This window comes from Triticum urartu, chromosome 6A, assembly GCF_056163025.1.
Source record: "Triticum urartu cultivar PI428250 chromosome 6A, HENAU_Tu73, whole genome shotgun sequence".
NCBI classification, from domain to species: domain Eukaryota; kingdom Viridiplantae; phylum Streptophyta; class Magnoliopsida; order Poales; family Poaceae; genus Triticum; species Triticum urartu.
In genome coordinates, this window is record NC_141878.1 from 467032330 (window position 1) to 467056082 (window position 23753).

Here is a 23753-nt window from a genome sequence, read left to right on the forward strand (position 1 = left end):
AGGAGATCTTCGGCAACGAGGATTTTACCATGCCCAAGGAACCTCTCAAGCAGGAGAGCTTTAAACGCCGGCTTATAGCCACTGCAAGGGGCCTACGAAAGAAGCAGCTGCAGCTTCAAGCAAGCCAAGATTATCTCAATGACAGATGGACCGAGGTCTTGGCCGCCGAAGAATACGGCCTTAACAGCCCAGTCAAAAGCCACCCCAAGAATAGGTGGCTCCCTCAACACGAGGGCAGAGTGATGGAACCCATACCACCATCGAGCAATGCGGCAGGCCGACCACAATCCGGTCCAGACAAAGCAGCAGCCCAGGCAGAGCACCACACCAACCCATCCGGCCGTCAAAACAAAACAGCTCGGGGGAACACCAACGATATCAACCAAGACACGGAGGGTAGAGCAAGACCCACAAGATCGATGTACAGATCACAATGATATACCCCGACCGACGACGATGGTCGCCTATCCGGACACTACAGAGCTGACCACGCCTGGTCTGAGCACCTTAAACAGAGCCCGCCGGAGGTACTTCATAGTGTGGCCCAACATAGAGGAGCCGCACACCCCCTCTGCTAAAGGAAATATGCCCTAGAGGCAATAATAAAGTTATTATTTATTTTCTTATTTCATGATAAATGTTTATTATTCATGCTAGAATTGTATTAATCGGAAACATAATACATGTATGAATACATAGACAAACATAGTGTCACTGGTATGCCTCTACTTGACTAGCTCATTGATCAAAGATGGTTAAGTTTCCTAACCATTGACATGAGTTGTTATTTGATCAATGGGATCACATCATTAGGAGAATGATGTGATTGACTTGACCCATTCCGTTAGCTTAGCACTTGATCATTTGTTTACTGCTATTGCTTTCTTCATGACTTATACATGTTCTTATGACTATGAGATTATGCATCTCCCGAATACCGGAGGAACACTTTGTGTGCTACCAAACGTCACAACGTAACTGGGTGATCATAAAGGTGCTCTACAGGTGTTTCCGATGGTACTTGTTGAGTTGGCATAGATCAAGATTAGGATTTGTCACTCCGATTGTCAGAGAGGTATCTCTGGGCCCTCTCGGTAATACACATCACTATAAGCCTTGCAAGCATGATAACTAATGAGTTAGTTACAGGATGATGTATTACAGAATGAGTAAAGAGACTTGCTGGTAATGAGATTGAACTAGGTATTGGATACCGACGATCGAATCTCGGGCAAGTAACATACCGATGACAAAGAGAACAACATATAGTGTTGTGCGGTTTGACCGATAAAGATCTTCATAGAATATGTAGGAACCAATATGAGCATCCAGGTTCCGCTATTAGTTATTGACCGGAGACGTGTCTCGGTCATGTCTACATAGTTCTCGAACCCGTAGGGTCTGCACGCTTAAAGTTCTGTGACGATCAGTTTTATGAGTTTATATGTTTTGATGGACCGAAGGTAGTTCAGAGTCCTGGATTTGATCATGGACATCACGAGGAGTCTCGAAATGGTCGAGACATAAAGATTTATATATTGGAAGCCTATATTTGGATATTGTAAGTGTTCCGGGTGAAATCGGGATTTTACCGGAGTACCGGGGGTTACCGGAACCCCCCCGGGGGTTTAATGGTCCATGATGGGCCTTAGTGGAAGAGAGGAGGGGCTGCCAGGGCAGGCCGCGCGCCCCCTCTCCCTCTAGTCCGAATTGGACAAGGAGGGGGGGCGCCCCCCTTTCCTTCCTCTCTCCCTCCTCCTCCCCCTTCTCCTATTCCAACTAGGAAAGGAGGGAGTCCTACTCCCGGTGGGAGTAGGACTCCTCCTGGCGCGCCTCCTCCTGGCCGGCCACCTCTCCCCCCTTGCTCCTTTATATATGAGGGCAGGGGGCACCTCACTACAAAAAAAATACACTTCCGTGATGATACGTGTTTGTCACAGTAGGTCGCGTTTTTTGTCATCCATGTACATCCATGACGATTTTATGACAGAATCAAGATAGTCATACCTGTGCTGTCATAGAAGTGTTCCATGACATTACCAAAATTATCATCATGGAAGTGTCCACTTCCATGACGATAAATCGCGCGTCACATAAGTGCTTTTGTCAAGGGTGACCGACACGTGGCATCCACCGTAACGGAACGCCGTTAAGCTACCAGGTCGGATTTTGGATCCGATAACCCGTTAGCAGCCCTGACCAATGGGAAATTTCCACGTGTAAAATTCTGACTGGCCGAAGGGAACACCTGTCAGCTCGTTAGTGGGCCAGATGTCGCCCGTCCATTGGAGCAGACCTGCCTATGATACGTCGACACGTGGCTGGGCCCAACAGAGGCCCATATAGGTTAAAAAGGCCGGCCCAGTCAAAGGCCCGTAGAACTTAATTAGGTACTAGTGGACTAGCCCAATAACGGCCTTCTTAATAAAGGCCCATTTACGGACCGAAGCCAGATCTGGCCTGTTAATTGTTCGCCCAATATTTGGGCCCATTTACGGCCCGAAGCCAGATCTGACCCGTTAATTGTTCACCCAATATTTGGGCCCATTTGCGGCCTGAAGCCAGATCTGGACCATTAATTGTTCGTCGAATATTTGGTCCCAACTACAACCCAGTGACTTTCGGCCTGTTAGAGGCCTGATGTAGACATGGGCCCATTTCAGCTTGGTGTGACTTTCGGCCTGGGAATGGCCCGTGCTGCCCATGGGCCATATATGGTCCGACGGGACATCGGGCCCACTAACGGCCCATGCTAAAGGTGGCAACAGTTAATCCCAACGTGACCTTGGTCCTGTTAAAGGCCTATCACGTAATTCGACCCGTTGGTGCCTGTGCTAAGCTTTCGGCCTCTTAAAGGCCCATGATATCAGTGGGCCAACTAAGGCCCGAGATATGTCTCGGCTTGGTAACGGCCCGTGAGCTAACTGGGCCCAAAACGGCCCGGTCTACATTTCGTCCTGCTGAAGGCCTGTCGACGACTAGTGAAAATTGAGGCCCAACATGCATTTTGGCCTGCTAAAGGCCCGTGGTTTCATCTCGGCTATAATAGGCCAATACAATATTCAGCTTGTTAATGGCCCAACGCTACCTGGGCCAAACTAAGCGCTGGGTCGACAAAAGGCCCAACTAAAATATAGGCCGGTGTAAGTTTGGGCCTGGCGCATTGTGTGAAGGCCCCAATCATTCGGGCCCAAGAAAGACGCGGGCCGGCCCAATTGTGGCCCGCTAAAAACCTGGCCCGTTAGAGTCAAATGTTTCGGTCCGGTCGACTACATCTGATTTTTTCAGATAGCGAATGATGGCAGTAACTAGTAGGAATTAAGAACAAACCTACTCTATACAATAAAGAAATTACGGCATAGTAACTAAGAATAAACCTACACTATACAATAAAGGATTTAAGGTATATTACATCCACTGGGCATCGAAGTTCGCCACCAGTGATCATAAAGCGCAAAGAAGAAGCAGATTACAAAAACTGGGCACCATTGCAGCGTACCAAAATAATACTGAACCGAGACCACTTCCAAGATAGTTCAAGAAAGGTTAGCCTTGCGGGGGAACTGTTGCGCAAGCTACTGAGCAAGGCTGTGAGACCGGCCTAGCATGTCGGTCATAGCTTCCAGGTGTAGCTGTTTAGTGATGAGGTTCTCATTGGTGTTCTCTGCAATATTTCTTAGAGATAGGACTTCAAGTCGAAGTTGAGTTGCAGAATGCCTTTCTGCTAGAACTTGGGACTGAAGAAGTCAAATTGATTCAGACAACGAATTCTGTGAGCTTGTCTGACTGTTAGTCTCAAGTAACTTGAACACTGCATCAAGACAAGACTTTGGGGTTGTCTCGCTATCTTGAAGATGTTTTGCCTTCTTTGCTGCAATATATGTTGGGTTTGTCTCACAACCTTCAGCAGACTTGTGCATGCCATCAGGCATATCACCCTGAAACAAAGCAGAGAGATGACAGGTTTTGCATGTGTATAAACAAAGATGATAACTGTTCTGTCAATTCTATCCAATTTCAAATTAGAAAATAAATAGTAAGTTCAAAATATCAATAGCATAATTTGGCATTGTTCATAATGTGGGGAGCTTCACCACACTACTGGATTACCATGTCAACATAACAAGCATAGATGAAGGGCAAAGAAAATCATTGTATCTATTTTGGATAATGTGCATGGCATGTTGTTCATATCATCAGCCACATCAGTAAGATAAAACAGGAGATGACAAGGTGCAAACGTGGGCTGTCTCACCACACACTGGATTATAGATCCACAAAAACAAGCATACATATAGGGAGTATTAAGTAATGTTCATGGTATGAATAAGGAATTTGGTTTTACAAGTAAAACTTAGAACTTATGATTCTTACGAACATGCATTTTGGTAGAAACAACAAACTAAACAACAGTAAACGATAGGGAGTATGAGAAAATTAAACAGCAGTTGAGGATAAAGGCTTTAGAAGGACTGACTTACATTAACAGTTAGCACCGGCTTTATAATGCCCTTCTCCATGTCAAGGGAAGGATAACTCAAGAATTTCAGCACAGAATCTTCTTCATAAGCATTGCCTGTACTCTACATTTTGTAGAGAGTAATTATAGATATGATAATACTGGAAGGGATAGAGGATAATGAAGATAAGATGCATATTGATGCTACATAATCAACTACCAATCCCTGGAAGTACAAGCATTACAGGACAAAATGTATTGACAAGAGCAATGGGCCACACTTCTGCACTGTCATTGTCTGTGTATTCTACTTGTTGGTAAGATTAAATATAGATCTGATCTTTTTTAGTAAATGGTGGGCAAGGGAGATAAGATGCAGAATGCTACAAAATGAACCAATCCCTCTTCCCATAATACAAGAGTGTTTTGAACATTGGTGTACTGTGCAAAATGTTCTTATATTATGGGACGGAGGGAGTAGCTGTTAATGTAAGTACAGTGATAGACCACGTTCAGTCCTTACAAGAGGACCGCAGAGCTAAACCTCTTCAAAAGCATTGGGTTGATTCTAAATTTATGTAAGAGTCCATACGGATCTTATAATGTCCACCAAATGGACGATTACGAGGCTAACATGTGTAGTGATGCTACATAATCAAACAGTTGTGAAAGTAAGTATGGTCATACAGGGCAAGATGTACTCACAAGAGCAATGCAGTGTGCAGTATAGTTGCGAGATTCTGTGGTCCCTTGAGAACGAATGTTCTTCTACTAAAAGTTTTCATACAAGTGAGACATTAAGGCAAATACAGAAATGTAGTTCAAATTGTGATGTGATATCATAGACAGTACCTTACGCTGCAGCCGAGACCAATGTGTAACAAGATTATTCCAGTCACCGTCGGATAAATGTAGCACCGGAGACTTTACAGAAATTTCGTTCAAGGCTTGCCATCGAAGTGCGCTTGCCTCAGGTAGGAACGATACTTCATCAACGAGTGCTCTAAAAGCGCAACCAACCCTTGCTCGTCATCACAATCTAGTTTGCGGCTCGCCTATTTAAAAGAATGAAATCTTGTGTCTTGTGTCAGCAGAAACATATGAAGTAATGACCATGAATAACATTAGTACATTACTTACGCGTAAGTTGGGGAGGAAGACTGGAAATTGTTCTATGTCTACGGTATAATCTTTCCATGAAGGAAAGATGCGCACAAAGTTCCTGACAACAGCATAAGCTTCGTCTTCTAAACTGGGAAGAAATGGAACATGGGTCCTATTTGCTGCAATTGGGGCTCTCTCTGGTTCGAAAAGGGATTTGGCAACTGGATTTGGTGTACTCTTTGCTGGAATGGGGGTTTTGCGTCGTACATCTGGTGCTATGTCAACTGGCATAATCATACTGTTTGCTGCAGTTGGGGTCTGCTGAGTTGGGGCATGAGAAATGACCAGTGTAGTAGGGCTAGAGTCTCCTAGAGTTGGGGTATTTCGTGGGTCAGGTGATATTGCAACTACACCTAATGGGCTATTTGATTTATCAGGTGCCACTACCTTTTCCAAATACTTTGCTTGTGCTCCTCCACGATCAGCAATCACCCTCTTCCTTTTGAACGTCTGATACACAAGAACAACATTTGAATGGATAAATATGGTATGATGACAGATGGAATATGTACTGAAAACGGATAGGCAGGGCGTATTCACATACACGATGTGTAAACTAAGCTAATGGCAGTTCAACAAAGTAGAAGCAATGCAAAGCATCAGTTGCAAGATATGTGCGAGCAATGTAACCTTGGAAAGTTAGAGCAAGTACCTTGATGGGTGAATAAGATAGGGCACCTTCCTCTGACTCCTCCACTAGGGAGCTACATTGACTTAGGTCTCCCTCTAGCTCAGAATCACTGTTAAGATCATATTCTGAGCATGAATCTGTAGGTGGAGAGCGTTTGCATTGCATTGCATCCAGACTTGATTTCAGTCCCTTAATGCTAAGTTTGACAGCCATTGCATTGTTCTGCTTTATTCTTTTCATGCGCGCAAGCTCATAATCATTATGATGCTGTTCAGAATCTGAGATTCATGAAAACATAAAAAGTAGTCAGATTATCTATGGAATGCATTGTGGATTCAACTCGGAGAGTGTCTCCCTATAAACCCCTGCATATGCAAAGTTCACCTCCCCAACCGTGCTGACAAGACCACACATAGAAATACAAACCCCTTATGTCTCTATAACAGGCAGGCACACATTTCAAAACTGAAGTAGGAACATTAGAATCATATGAAATTCGTATTTGAACAAATAAACTAAGAAATTATGAGTGGCGTAATGTTTAGCTTCAAGGGTGAAGTGTTGGTAGTGCGACACAAAGCAAGTAGGCAGATTGTATTCCATGTAAAAGATCGAAACCTATGTAAAAGCTGGAAATGACACTTTCTTTCTATACAATGCAGTGTTCGTTACCCACACATGATGGAAGAGATCACATAGAGAAATACTATTCACTCATGTCTACGGTTCCAATATTTAGAAACAGGGTGGTTCACCCTAAAAGAATATTGACAACAAATATGACAAGGCAAGCATAGATGTAGTGAATCAATCATTTACTTGTGAGCTTACTAGGACAAGTATGCAGAATTGTAACTGTAGTAAGAGACCATCCAAAATCTGAATGAAGAAGTTTGTCTAGCACTTATTGTTTGCAACTAATCGACGTGAATAATTGGATATTATATCGAATGAGTAAGAAAGACAAGTAAAATTGTCAACAAACCTGGCTTGCAGTAGTAATCTGGGTCAATGTCACTACGACCAACAATCCAAAATGACTAGTTTCTGTTCCGAGGGCCGGAATTTTGAAAACCCTGTGAACTTTAGAGGTACTAAAGATTACCGAAATACATCTGAACCTCTAAGTGTAGGTAGCACTGAGCACACAACAAACCCTAATGACAGTCCTGCCTAATGAGTAATGAATCAATTAGAAAATGGGTGATGAGGAGTGGCTGCTGAGTGTTGAGGACATATCTCAGGATAAATCGGGTTGGCTTGGTGGGTGCTGCACACCTGAGCCCTGAACGAACTGGGAAGGTAGGCACGGCGGCGCGCCTAGGCAGCAGTGACGCTGTTGGGCGAGCGGCTCCTGGCCTCCTGTTAGTCCGGCGTCTCCTCCTAGAGTCATGCCGTCCGGGGACGGCAAGTCACCGGCGAGGCAGGCGGCTGGGGGCCAGTAGAGATTGGAAGCGCGTAGCAGAACAGAGGGGAATCGGGCCTGGGACGACCCAAAATCCCAGGGTGGGCCGGCCCACCGTGGGCACCCTGTAGAGATACACACCCGAGCGGCGAACATGCATTTTCAAAACTAATTTAGGAACATTTAGCTGACCAATTAAGCAACTCTATTTTAATAATATCAGATTCGTATTTGAACAACTAAGCTTGTTTAGCTTGATGGGTGGAGCAGTGTTATTATGACACGAAGCACGTATTCTGATCGTATAGTGATCATAAAAGGGGGAAACTCTAAGCATATTTTTTTAGCAAAAGAGGGTTTCCCCTCCGATTTCTATTAAAGAAACGACCACGGAACCAACATGATCAATTAAACCCTAAGCATGATCAATTAAATCGAATTATGGCTGTGCCATGGCAGATTTGAAGCTACAAACCGGATAAATGATATTTAGCATCCATTGTTTGCTTCGAACTAAGAACTAAATTCTAAGAGCTGAAAAGAAAGTAGAGTAACGAAATTCAGATCTATTTTCTGGTTGAGATCAAAAAGTTGAGGAGATATGAAGTACCACCTCTCTTGCGGCGCTGTGTAGGCATCGGGGGTGCGATGGCTGTCGGTGGCGTTGAAGCAGATCTGCGATGGTAGACGGGTGCATCGGGGGATAAGTCCCGTTGCGGTGGAAGAGAAGGTCGTGTGAGCGGCCCCAGCAAAGAGGACGATGGCGCCGATGAAGCGAGAGGATGCGATGCAAGGCTAATGGTCCGTCACCGTGGATGAGAAACGTCCATCTCTAGCAGTGGACGACGCGATCTTGGTAGGCGCTCCGGCATGGTGGAGGACGGTGGCGATGGATGTGGTGGAGGACGGCGGCGATGGATGGGGTGGCGGACGGAGGATGGTGTGGGGATGGGGTGTTCTAGCGCGGACGATGTATGAATGGGAAAATGGAGGGAGAGGTACGGGGAACCATGTTTTTGGGACACGCCTATCTGAAATATGGGAAAGTTATGAACTTAGCCCCCGTTTAAAATTTGGATGTCTCGTCGGTTGGGGATAGGACGGTAATCTCGCATCTCGCCAATATTTGCCCAGAGCGATTTCCGGCGAGGAGAGGGTGGTTGGCGCCCATGGTTGGCGCCCACGGTGTATGAACGGGGCTGACAGGTAGGGTGGTTGTGTCACGTCTGAGTGAAGTTACAAACCTTCCCCTATTGAAAATATTTGCCTACATCGATTTCGGCCGAGTCGAGTTTGTTTTGCCGCCCACTGTGTATGAATGGGGAATGGAGGGAGAAACAGAGGTCTTTTGGACGAGCTTGAATCAAATGAGTTTGCCGCCCATGTTTGACGCCCACTGTGTTGGAATGGGCTCAGAGGCGGTCGTGTCACGTCTAGTAAATTTTTTTCAATTTTTTTTCAAAACTGCGCACTGTCCACTGGTGCGCCATTACTAAGTTTTTTTCAAAAAAATTCAGAATTTGTTTTTTTTTCAAAACTAGTAATGGCGCACCGTGGGTGTGGTGCGCCATTACTAGTTTAACTAGTAATATGTGGTCTAGTTGTTGGGAAAATTTACAAATATGAATTTCGACTTCATTTGCAAAATCTCTCTGGAATTTGTAAAATGGCCATAACTTTTGCATACGAACTCGGATTAAAAAGTTTTCTATATGAAAAAGCATCTACTCGAAAAGTTACATCCAAATTTAACCGGGGGAACCCCGCTAAACAATTTCAAAATCCCCAAAAACCTAACAGCAAAAAGTCACGGGGCTTTTAAGATCCAGAGGCAAAAAAATTCAAAAAAATTCAAACTTACTAGTGGCGCACCGTATGCTAGGTGCGCCACTAGTAACAGAAAAAAATTGGTTTCGAAAAAAAAATTTGAATTATTTTTTAAAATATGATACGTAATATGACCGGGATGTTTGAAATAATTTTTCAAAATTTCATCATACTCGTGAACTAAGTCCTAGACATCAGCAAGGTTTAATAGGATTGATATGATAGATATATCAACAAGTGCCTGTGAAGTGAGGTGGTGCTGGGGTTGGATAGAACTACGAAGTTAAGCATGCTCGGGCTGGAGTAGTGTGAGGATGGGTGACCTTCCGGGAAGTTTGACCACATAGTGCGATTTTGACCTGAGATTAAGCATATTGACTCGAGATTAAGCCATAGTGACCCGGATTAAGAAAAAATTTAAAAATAAAATTTGAAAAAAATTGCTACTAATGGCACACTCCTGCGTGGTGCGCCATTAGTATACCAGATACTAATGGCGCACCGTGGGCTATACTAATGGCGCACCTGTGGTGCGCCTTTAGTATACCAGATACTAATGCGCCATTAGTAAAAAAATCTAATGGCGTGGTGCTAGTGGCGCACCTGTAGTGCGCCATTAGTAGCGAAAATAGGTGCGCCACTAGCAGCCCTTTTTCTAGTAGTGATCCCAACTGCAGAGATGGCCAATTCCGGCAGATTGGAACCCCATTCCATTTATTCCCAGTTTAAAAGACAATGCTTTCAATGTTGTTAGGGACTACGTGCATATATTCCCATCATGGGAAGATTATTGTGAAGACAAACACCATTTTCACATCTTCCTGTCCAACTTACGTGTAAGTGCTATTATTCATGATTATTATTTTCCTATTTTCTGCTGATTGAACACATCAATGATTTACATTACATTGTTGTAACTAGTCGAGGGTCAATCTAGATAGTCATGACGAGCAAAGCTTGCTTGTGCTTTTCAAGGAAGCATTGCAGCAGTATCGGTGTTACCTGAGGAAATCACACTTTGATGGCAAGTCTATAAACGAATTTCCGGTGAAGTCTCATGTGCTAAATTTAGAAGACATTGAATGGAAAAACCTTGTTATGCACTGGTCTCGTTCCCAGGATGAGGTACTGTCTATGAAATCACATGACAATTTGAACTTCTACTTTTCCGCATGTGCCTTCCGGATCTTTTTTGCAGGAAATCTGCTCGAAGAAGAATTCTGGTTTGACAAGAACGACAGGATATTGCAAATATGCTGCCCACTGCTTTGCTCTTGTTAGTACCTGTTGTCCTGTATCACTGTACTTGCATACATACCTGGTTCATTATGTGACAGCAGTATGCATGATCTCTTGCTTATCAATTGTTCGCTCCAAATTATATGATCTGTATGAATGGTTAAATTAGTGTGGAATATATCCAATGCCAATGTTTTTTAGCTCTGCATTGTTCTTGTAAGTACATGATGTCCTTTATCAGTGTACTTATAATGACAGGTAGTTGTTCATGTACCATCACTCTGCAGCTTATTTTCCTTTGCCCTCCATTTTCTACACATCAGATCTATATTTACTCTTACCATAAGGGTGGTACTGAAGAAGTTTAGCTGTGCACTGCTCTTGGTTGTACCTTTTGCCTGTATTGCTGCACTTACATTTATAGCTACTTGGTTATGTAGCATCACTCTTCATCTTATCTTAAATATTCTCCATTTTTTCATATATTATCACATCTATATTTACTCTTAACAAAATGTAGAATAAAGGCAATGCTTTTGAAGAAGATTCTGCGGTAAACTTCTTGAATTGCCCCCCATCAGCATGGACAAGGCCTTTATAGAGCCTGCCTTCACCAATAATGTAAGTTTGTCCATCTCAAGACTTCAAACTTTGTTGTATATATTTGGTTAGGCATGACTGCAACAACTGTTTATTTTTGGTGTTTGCATCAAATTGCTTGTTTGAAGTTTATTATATGTAGTTCATAAACAAAAGTTTGTCCTTTCTCAATTTAAGTTTTCAGTTGTACAACCAAGTTCCTTCTTCATACCATGTAAATTAAACTATACAGAGCAAGTGATCTTCTTTTGCACTGCATGTATGCTTCTGTTCTTCATCCGTAATCCAGTGGTGTGGTGAACCTACCCACTACAACACAATGTCATATTCTGCAATGTCTTAACTATGAACAATGTCATATCATTCTACTATTATTTAAACCGTCTATTTATTTGCCAATCTAAAATGGTATAAATTGACAGCACACTAACCATTGATACTTATGAGTTCTTGATCTGTAATCCAGTGGTGTCGTGAAGCTGCTAACTCCTTCACAATGTCATTTCCTGCCATGTCTTGACCTAAACAATACCATATTGTGTTAATGCAAATTTAAAGTGTGTCACTTTATTCGTCAGTAAGAAATGTGATGAATTGTCAGCACTGATACTTTTATGTGCAAAACCTATCATCTATCTGCTTGTTTATCTTTCAGAGTGAGGAAGATATAAGTGTTGAACAAGCACAGTCTCATCATCTTGCTCAGCTGCTTGCGCTGCAGCTCCCCAGCAGGGCTAACCTTTCTTGAACTCTATTGAAGTGCTGTTGGTTTTGTATATTATTTTGTCGGCGTGTTTATTTGCACTAGTGGCGATCTTTGATGCCCAGTGTATGTAATCTGCTATTTGCTTGTGCTTTATTATCATAGTGGCGAACTTGATGCCCAGTGGATATAATATGCCGTAATTTCTTTATTGTATAGTCTAGGTTTTTTCTTATTCACGATGCTGTAGTTATTTTACTGTATATATATCATGTCTTCGCAGTAAACCGGACAAACCATAAAATTATGGTACATAATCGGGCCGTCATGCAATCACGATGTAGGTTGGGCCTGAAACATGCCGAACAGCTCACGGGCCGGTAGCAGCCCGAAATGAACCCCGGCCCATGATTGTGCGAATCAAATCACGGGCTTTTAACTGGCCAAAAAATTGTCTCGGTCCTTGTTTGTCCCAATCAGATATCGGCTATGAGCAGACCGGATGCAAACCGGGCCGTAGTTAGGATCAACTATATGACGGGCTTTTAACAGGCTGAAATTAAAATAGGGCTGAAATGTTAAACGGGCCCTTAATAGGGCAAAACTAATATCAGGCCGAATTAGTAAGTGGGCCTTTAGCAAGTAGGCCAAAAAGCATAGTGTCCAGTTGACGGGCCGAATCTGATATGGGCCATAATTGAGCCCAAAGCCTCTTAAAGGGTCGGACCTGATCTGGGCTGTAATTTGGCCCAGAACGTGGTAGGCCTTTAACGAGCCAGATCTCATATGGGCCACTATTAGGCCCGGAGCGTGGCAGGCCACTAATGGACCGGATCAAATATGGGCCGGCATTTGGCCCAAAACATGGCAGGCAGTTAATGGGTCGGCCTACTAGGGTCCTCAAAATCTTGTGGGCCTACAACTGGGCCGGCCCATTAATGTCGGCGAAATCTCGTGGGCCTTTAGCTAGGCCTGCCCATTATGATCCTCAAGAATCTTGTGGGCCATTACCTGGGCCGGCCCATTACGGCACACAAAAATCTTGTGGGCCTTTACCTGGGCCGGTCCATTATGGCCCACAAAATCTTGTGGGCCTTTAGCTGGGCCAGCCCATTATGGTCCGTAAAATCTCGTGGGCCTTTAGCTGGGCCGGCCCATTATGGTCCGCAAAATCTTGTGGGCCTTTAGTTGGGCTGGTCCATTTAAACTTGTTGGGTCGTGCCACGTGTCGACGTATCATAGGGCCTTCTGTCCAATGAGTGGATGACATCTGTCCCGACAATGAGCCGACATGTGTTTCCTCTAGCCAATGATGATTTTACACGTGGAAAATCCCCATTGGTCGGGGCTGTTAACGGGTTATCGGATCCAAAACCCGACCCGATAGCTTAACAGCGTTCCGTTACGGTGGATGCCACGTGTCGGTCACCCTTGACAAAATCACTTCTGTGACGCGCGATTTATCATCATGGAAGTGGACACTTCTGTGATCATAATTTTGGTAATGTCATGGAACACTTCTACGATAGAACAGGTATGACTATCTTGATTCTGTCATAAATTTGTCATGGATGTACATGCATGACAAAAAACGTGACCTACTGTGACAAACACGTATCATCACGGAAGTGTATTTTTTTGTAGTGCCTGCAATCAAATACAAGAAATCTATTGTGTCCCCAACACACCCAATACAATAGCAATTTGTATAGGTGCACTAGTTCGGCGAAGAGATGGTGGTAAAAGTGTAATATGGATGGTAGAGATATATTTTTATAATCCGAATAAATAAAAATAGCAAGGTAGCAAATAGTAAACGGGCAAAAAACGGTATTACAATGCTTGAAAATGAGGCCTAGGGTCCGTACTTTCGCTAGTGCAATCTCTCAACAATGCTAATATAATTGGATCATATAACCGTCCCTCGACGTGCAGCAAAGAATCACTCCAAAGTTCCTATCTGGTGGAGAACATATGAATATATCGTTTGTAGGGTACGAAACCACCTCGAAGCTATTCTTTCCGATCGATCTATCCAAGAGTTCGTACTAAAATAACACCAAATAATTTTGATTCATAATACTCAATCCAACACAAAGAACTTCGAAGAGTGCCCCAAGATTTCTACCGGAGAAACAAAGACAAGAACATGCATCAACCCTTATGCATAGATTACCCCAATGTCACCTCGGGAATCCGCGAGTTGAGTGCCAAAACATATATCTAGTGAATCAATACGATAACCCATTGTCACCACGAGTATTCAATTGCAAGACATATATCAAGTGCTCTCAAATCCATAAAAGTATTCAATCCGATAACAACGAAATCTCAAAAGGGAAAAACTCAATTCATCACAACAAGATAGAGAGGGGAAAACACCATATGATCCGAATATATTAACAAAGCCCGCAATACATCAAGATTGTGACATCTCAAGAACACGAGAGAGAGAGAGAGAGAGATTAAACACATAGCTACTGGGGGTGGACTACTCCCTCCTCATCGTGGTGGCCGACGGGATGATGAATATGGCCACCGGAGATGATTCCCTACTCCAGCGGGGTGCCGGAAAGGGCCTAGATTGGTTTTTGGTGGCTATAGAGCCTTGCGGCGGCGGAACTTCTGATCTAGGTTAACCCCAAGGGTTTTTGGAATATTTGTGAATTTATAGGGTAAAGAGGGGGTGCAGGAGGCCACCGAGGTGGGCACAACCCACCTGGGGAATTATGTAAACCTTGGGATCCTTGTTTTGCTAATTTGTAGACTACGTTTTTATGGGTTGTTTTTTGCTCTAAGAATTAAAGAATGATTGACTTGATTTGTAAGGGCGATTATATAAACCTACTATGTTTTTATGGCTTATTTTTTGCTCTAAAAAACAAAGGAATGATTGACTTGACCTGTCATGGCGATTATATAAACCTTTTTCAGGTTGCATGCAAGGTATAGGGGGCAGGGTGTTCTTCTCGAGCATGTCTCCCTTGTGCGGCTTATAGACGCATCACATATCTGTGGGCTCCCCGAGGTATATATACTATCCTTTACCGACAATTAGGGGGGCCCGCACAATCTATCCCTTTGGCCCAACAACGAGAAGGGTTTGACCATGATGGTTTCCTATTGATACTAGTAAGGTACATGTTCATTGCACGCATGAGATTTGGTAACCAAATTATTAATAAATACCACACTATAGCATGTAAGTTTTGAGTCATATATGCATGATGTAGATGTTCGTTTGATTCTTATAGTTCATCTCATCCAAAATCAATTAGTTTTATAAAAAAACTCTATTTTAAGATTCTTGGTATTGTGCATTGTAAATCATAAAGTAAAAACAAAAAGTGACAATTCATTTAGAAAAAAAGTTTGGCCAATTAAGATATGGAAGATTCTAGAGAACAAATGAGAAGTGCTTGTGTTTTGAGGTTTGTGCATTATGCTTAAGTCCAGCCATGGAGTCTTCTAGATTGTACATCTGGTAGAATCTGATGGAATGTAGATGATATCCAACGGCCAATAGTGCTCGGATTTGCCATCTCTGTACCGTCGGATTGGCTTCATCCAACGACCAACTTTCAAAGTTATTTGCACACTATATAGGGGTATATATATATAGATGTGTCCCATGCTAGACCAAATAAAGTTTGAGCGCATGCGTGGGACGACCCCCCTCCACCCACCGCTGCTACCTCGAAGTTGGGAAACTGACATCGTACGTATTGAACCAGGCTTGGAGTCGGGTACGGTGTTCGGTTTGTAATGTAGTTGGTGGCCCATTGAAGTTGTGCATTTGGGATTTAAACACATCACACACCACCGTACCCATACATATTTTCGAGCCGCATGCAGTGTATAAGGGTCTTCTGGTCGACCACGTCTCCCTTGTGCGGTTTTTTATGATGACACGCATATATGTGGGCTCTCCGAGTGTATATATATATATCATCCCTTTGACCGATAATGAGGGGTATGTGTTAGCCATGAATGGATTCCTCCTAGTTCGTGTTAGGGCCGGTCACTATCACATGTCGCTCCACCAAAGCTCGAGCTCATGCGTTTTCAGGATTCCCTCCCACATGCTCGGATTGCTGGGTTCGACCTACATCATACCCTGCGTATCTCGTCCTTAACTACCTTCCTTCATGGTTGTTGTCTGCCTCGAGAGGTAGGCACCACATCTAAATTGTACATTATTCTATATTGAAAACACACATCACCCCTTTCCAACGTACATTATTTTGGGTCGCATGCAAGAGGTGCTGGTTTTGTGGTCCCTCTCGTGCGATTTTTATGATGGTTCAATCTATTGGCCCAAGCGGTTTATCAAGAACAACAGCTATCATTTGACCAAATGATAGATTCATTGGTCCGTCTGGTCATGGCGAGATGCATGTATGACCAAAGTATCGATCATTACGTGCATCTGCCCCGCTAACACGAAGTGGGAGGTGGTGGGCCAAGCATCCTAGCTAGGTACGACATTATGTCATATTATATATATATACATATATATATATATATATCAAAGGGTGCTTTCGGGTTTGCGAGGCAGGTGCCACCAAAGTTATGCATTGTGTATTTAAAATTTTAAACATTCCCAATATTCCTACATATATTTGGCCACTTCCACATGGTTCTTTACTTCTGGCCCCTCTCATCGATCTTCGACGACGCGCCCAACCATGGGCCCGCGTGGTCAAAGTTGTGCATTGGAATTTTGAACATTACAGACCACCCTTTTCACTCATATATATTTGGGCCACATGTTGGTGTGGCTGTCTTCTGACCCTCTCCGACGTTATTTTTTTGCTGCAAAGACTCTGATGACGCTCAACGGACATGGTTATAATATCTTAACCGTGTGTGATACAAGTGCAATGTGAATCACCACGCCTGTGCAAGTGCGAGCAAATTAAGGTGGAGGTACTGGCTCAACCATGTGGGATGCAAGTGCGCTGTAAAATCACCACGACCGCGCAAGCGCGAGCAAAGGGTGGAGGTACCGGCTTAACCGTGTGTGATGCAAGTGCACTGTAAAACCCCCACCTGTGCAAGCTAAAGGCGGGTAAGTTTATTTGGAAATTAGGACAAATCGTGTGCGATAGACCAGCTAGCTAGAAATATAAAAACAAACTACCCGCCTTGAGCGTTGCAAAAATTGGCGGTTCCACGCCACTTTTCCTTATTATCATACATGCATATTGTTATTGGATCGTGCACGATCTTGGGCACTCCCGCCCCGCATCAATTCCTTTACCCAAATTTTAGTAGCCACCGTACTTCAACTGTCACCACACTCCTCCAACACCGACCTTATAGTAAAATTGCAGTAGCCGAGGCATTTGAACCATCGCCCTCCCTCGTCCACCACCATCTCCACCCACCATTACTAAAATTTTCAGTAGCCGCGGCGTATCCACAAACACCCTCCCCCTCCCCCCCTCGAACCCAAGCTCGTGGCCACCGCCGGCGCCGCCACCAACCCCTATCGGTCTGGTCATTCCTCCTAGCTTAGTTAATAAAGTTCAAGTCCAGCGATTCCCATACCGTCGCCCCACACCCCTGAGTTTTTAAATGAGGCCTGCAGTGTCCCTCCCTGCCAGATCCACATCCCCTGCTCCAGAATGTCGCAGCCTAAGCTCGACCACGTATCCTGGGGAGCCCGATGAGCATTCGGCCAAGAAGAGGTTTATCATGGCCTCTTCGGTGGACATTGGCGAGGTGGCCGCCGTTCGCCCCGACTTGTCGATCCCGGAGCAATAGTCGTCGGGGAAGCCGGCGAATACGTTGACTACATTGCCATGCCGAAGGCTTCATGTCAGCGGGCTAGCATATTACTGTATCTCAGGAAAGCTCGCTACGACATCAAGCTCGTCCACAGTGACGGCTTCACATGGGCCATGTCACAGGTTAGGTGGTCCATCCCCCAACCCCTCTAGTAAAACCGCCATCAATCTTCGATGGCCCTACTGCTAATCTCCTCTGCCAAGCTGTCAATGATTTGCGAGCTTTATACATAATCGAGCCCATTTTTTCACTTCTGAAGGACACATTCTACGGTGGTGGCTTGGGATCCTCAATTGCAAAGTTAGATCTCATCGACCATGACCACAAGGAGGGCACCCACGAAGGTTCTTCCAAGGTGAAACAACCCATCTATGACATCAGAGAGCGCACCATGTGAGGGAGTCCTGGATTAAGGGGTCCTCAGGCGTCGGGGCTATATGACATGGGCTAGACTAATGGGTCGTATAGATACAAGACAGAAGACTTCCTCCCGTGTCCGGATGGGACTCTCCTTGGCGCGGAAGGCAAGATTAGCGTGCGGATATGAATATTCCTTTCTCTGTAAACCGACTCTGTACAACCCTAGCCCCCTCCGATGTCTATATAAACCAGAGGGTTTAGTCCGTAGAGGCAATCATAATCATATAGGCTAGACAATTAGGGTTTAGCCGTTACGATCTTGTGGTAGATTAACTCTTGTAACCCCTATACTCATCAAAGTCAATCAAGTAGGATGTAGGGTATTACCTCCATCAAGAGGGCCCGAACCTGGGTAAAACATTGTGTCCCTTGTCTCCTGTTACCATCAATCCTTAGACGCACAGTTTGGGACCCCCTACCCGAGATCTGCCGGTTTTGACACCGACATTGGTGCTTTCATTGAGAGGTCCGCTGTGCCGTCGCCAGAAGGTTCGATGGCTCCATCAGTCATCTACAACAAAGCTGCCCTGAGGAAGATCTTTCTCCTCGGCCAGATATTTGTTTTCGGCGGCTTCGCACTGTGGACCAACTCGCTTGGCCATCTAGAGCAGATCGACAGCTACGCCCCAGGTCACTAGATTAGTTTTGGAAATCTGGATTATGTCATTGATATCTGAGGAGACTGGATCTTCCAAGGGTTCGCGACCCCAACTTCCGCTCTGACCTTAAATCCGGAGCGCGTCATTAGGTCCGAAGACAGGATTCCCGAGCCTGCCAGACTCTCTGCGGCTATTAAGCCTAGTACGGGAGAGCCAGGGGAAGTCGTATCACCGACAATCATCACAAAGCCGGACTCCTCTCCGAACACTGGCCTCGAACCCTCGGAGTCATCATCTGTGAGCTCGGCCAAAGAGTTCTCTTATTGCCGAACTCCATGAAATCTTTTCTCCCTGAACAAATCTCGCCTTTAAGCGAGGCTCTGGACTTAATGCGATCCCTCGTCATTACAGAGGAGCAACGTCCAAACCACACCCAGCCCGGACTAGGGGCTGAGAGCGGGTCATTTTATGTCCCACCCACCACCCACCTCATAGCCACTATCGAGGACTTAACCGACATGCTCGATTACGGCTCCAAAGACATCGACGGTATGGACGACAATGCCGGAGAAGAGCAGGACCAAAACACGCCATTTAACGGATGATGGATGGCCACCTCTTCGTATGACGTGTATATGGTGGGTACACCCAAAGAGGTTAATGGTGATAACGAGAAAAATCCAGTTGAGGATATACCTCCTGAGACTCAACCAAAGCGCCGATGTCAGCGGCGCCGCTCTAAGTCACGCCGTGGAAAAGACTGCAATACTGGCACCAGAGAGAACAACACTCCGGACGATGCCGAAGACCAAGAAGACCCCGTCGAGCCAACCTCCGAGCAGGACGACCGGGAAGATGGGAAAATTAGCCCTGATGACCAGGATATAAACGAAGACTCAGAGGATAGTAATTATCTTCCACCCTTTGAGGAGGAGGTGAGCCTCGGCGATGAAGATTTATCGTGCCTGAGGAACCCCTTGAGTAGGAACGCTTTAGGCGCAGGCTAATAGCTACTACAAGGAGCCTGAAAAAGAAGTAGCAGCAGCTCCAAGCTGACCAAGATCTGCTCAACGATAGTTGGACTAACGTCATCGCAGCCGAGGAATACGGCCTCGAGCACCCAACCAAGAGTTACCCGAAGCGTAAGCTACTACCGCAATTCGACGACGAGGCGCTCGTGCCCGTACCATCGGCGTGTAATGTAGTCGACCGACCACCACTTGGCCATGACAAAACCATAGCTCAAGCCGAATACCAGCCCGTACTACCTCGTCGTAAAGGTAGAGACACAACAGCTCGGATATATACTTACAACCTGCGGCAGGATTTGGAAAACAAAGCGGGCCGACCATATCGATCTACGGATCGCGGGGGCGTGCTCTGACCCGCAAGGACGGCTATCTAGCCGGGCACGACGGCCATAACCTTGCCCGGGCCGAAAACCGCAGAGGGACTCCATCCGAGCTACGTCGCGACGTGGCCCGCTATAGAGGCGCCGCACACCCCCTCTGCTTCACTGACGAAGTAATGGAACATGAATACCCAGAAGGGTTTAAACCCGTGAATATAGAATCATATGACGGCACAACAGATCCCGCAGTATGGATTGAAGACTTTCTTCTCCACTTCCACATGGATCGTGGTGACGATCTACACGCCATTAAATACCTCCCCCTCAAACTTAAGGGACCAGCACGGCATTGGCTGAGCAGCCTACCAAAAAATTCTATTTGTAGTTGGGAGGACCTGGAGGATGCATTCAAGGACAACTTCCAAGGTACCTATGTTCGGCCCCCAGATGCCGATGATCTTAGCCACATAATCCAGTAACCCGGGGAATCGGCCCGACAACTTTGGACAAGGTTCCTAATAAAAAAGAACCAGATTGTGGAGTGTCCGGACGCGGAAGCCCTCGCGGCCTTCAAACATAGCGTCCGGGACGAGTGGCTAGCCCGACACCTCGGCCAAGAAAAGCCGAAGTCCATGATAGCCATCACCGCACTTATGACCAGTTTTTGCGTGGGAGAATACAGCTGGCTTGCTCGTAGAAGCAATAGCACCAGCGACCCTGGTACCTCCGAAACCAGGGACGACAATAGGACGACAATGGAAAGCCATGACGCGACAAGCACAAGCGTCGAAACAATAATGAAGGAACGCAAGACACGGCGGTTAACGCCGGATTCAGCGGCTCCAAACCCGGTCAACGAAAAAAGCCATTCAAGGCAAACAGAGATGGCCCATCCAGTCTAGATAGAATACTTGATCGGCCTTGCCAGATTCATGGCACCCCAATAAACCCGCCAATCACACCAACAGAAATTGTTGGGTCTTCAAACAAGCCGGCAAGCTTAACGCCAAACAGAAGGGAAAGGGGTTGCCAAGCGACGATGTTTACCAAGAGCTTCGTCAGCCGAACATAAGGGGACAAAAGCAATTTCCCCCCGAAGTAAAAATAGTGAATATGATATATGTCACACATACCACTAGGAGGGAGCACAAACGCGCACTACGGGATGGCTACGCTAGGGAACCGGTCGCCCCCAAATTTAACCCATGGTCAGCTTGTATGATCACCTTTGATTGAAAGGACCACCCAACCAGTATCCGTCACGGAGGTTCGGCAACCTTGGTCCTCGATCCAATCATCAGCGGATTCCATCTTACGTGAGTTCTCATGGATGGCGGTAGCAGTCTCAATCTACTTTATCAGGACACTGTTCGCAAAATGGGTATTGATCCGTCAAGAATCAAACCCACTAGAGCTACCTTCAAAGGAGTAATACCTAGAAAAGAGGCCCGCTGTACGGGATCAATCACACTGGGAGTAGTCTTCGGCTTGCCAGATAACTTTCGAAGCGAATACTTGACCTTCAACATCGTCCCCTTCCGCAGCAGCTATCGCGCACTTCTCGGACGAACTGCTTTTACCCGCTTCAATGCGGTCCCGCATTACTCCTATTTGAAGCTCAAGATGCCCGGTCCACGTGGCGTCATTACAATCAATGGAAACAGGGAGAGCTCCCTCCGCACTAAGGAGCATACAGCGGCCATTGCAGCCGAAGAACATAGCGGCCGTATCAAGCCGCACAGCCCCTCGGCTGTCAGGCCATCAGACTTCCCCACACAGGACCAATCAGTCCTACATACCGGTAGTTCGGCAACTTCAGGGCTGGATTAGCAGTCTAGCCTCCGTCGACTGCCACGTACATCAGCGGAATTCGTACCGTGCATGCACAATTACGCACTCAAAATACCTTGGGCATCGGTGAAGGAAATATACGGACATGCCTATACAAAGGTTAGACATATACGGCCTTGCCCTTTCTTTAATCATCCTTCCCTTTTTACCGCAGGTGAATCAACACCTACTCATTCTTCGGACCCACAAGGACTCTTTCCGAGCCTGGTTCCGTATACATGGCCGAAGACCATTCCTTTAAACAAATCTTTATTATTTGGGCGAAAAGCAGCGCAGACATGCGGCAGGAAGACCACAACTTCGCTCAAGGACCTGTATAGAGCTTTTCCCTTCGCCCTAAACCCCCGACATGCAAAATGGCCTTGGTGATTATGGTACCTTCTGTAAGATTACGTTTTGATGTATCAATTAGATTTCAGTGAACCAAATTCTTATTCGGTATCATTTTTATTTTGTCTTTTATGTGGTTCCACGTACACACCTCGGCATAAAACTGCAGGGGCTCTATAAGGCAACATATGTGTTAGCAAACCAATGTTCGAACAGCTTTTCAGCACAATTCGGTGTCCCGAGTTTGGCATTATATGCATCGGCTTCGAATCATGTCTTTGGTCAATAGTTGGGTTGCCCGGCTCATGTACTTGCTACCTTATGTTCCATCTTATCGGCTAGGGTAGTAAAGGGAGAACTACTGCGATTGTGTTTCTGGTTCGTCTGTGTCAGCGTTCTGGGAAAGGGGGTCCCCAGACTTGCCTGCCTGTGGCCCGCGGCGTGGCTTTGCTAGCAGGCCTGTATGGCCCATCTTCATCAACAAGGAATCAAGACACTCGTGAGGGGCCAAGCCTCGCGAGGCGGACGACACAAGACCTCCTCAGGAGCGGCCTCACCAGGTTGGCTCGTGAGGGGCGGAGAGTTCAATTTCAGGCAAACCTCATGAGGTTCTCGTGATGTGAGCCATGACGATCGAGGCTAGGCGGGCACCAGCACGCGCAACATCCTTATTTTCTCTTTGGTGCTAAGGGGGCAAGCGCAGGCGCGGAGTACTAGGGCGTCAAGCAAAGGTTTCCATATTGGTGCAATGAGACCTAGACCAGAAGGACGGCAAGACGGAGGTCACCGTGGAGCCCAGGACGGCGTCACCACCAGAGTCTTTTGCAGGCGAAGATCACTTTTGTCAGGATAGCTTGTACTAGTTGTCCCCTTTCAAATTGGCCGTTCTTGGCTCCCTTCCCGCTCAATGTTTGGGGAGAGGACCAAGGCCACTATAAATAGAACTAGCCACCACCGTATCTAGGAAGAGGGATCTTAGATTGGAGCCACCACATCCTTGGCTGCTTAAGTTCACCAAGCACAAGAACAGCTCAACCTCAGGAGGCTGTTCTTCCCCTTGTACTATTCATCCTAAGCCCAAGAGGCAATCCACCAACACCACACTGGAGTAGGGTATTACACGACAACGGTGGCCCGAACCACTATAAATCTTGTGTCTTTGTATTGCGAGTTCGTCGAGCTAGTTTGTGAGTTCTTAGCCTAGTTAGGACGTGGGTTGATAGGGGGAAGATCTTCGCGCTCACCCCAGTGTTCGAACCTTAAGGGTTTTGCCGGAACCCGTGATCCGACATTTGGCGCGCCAGGTAGGGGTGCGCCGAAGCCTTCCTTCCGTCGCTCCGCATCATGTCGCTTCATCATCTCCATGGCGGACGCATGTCGC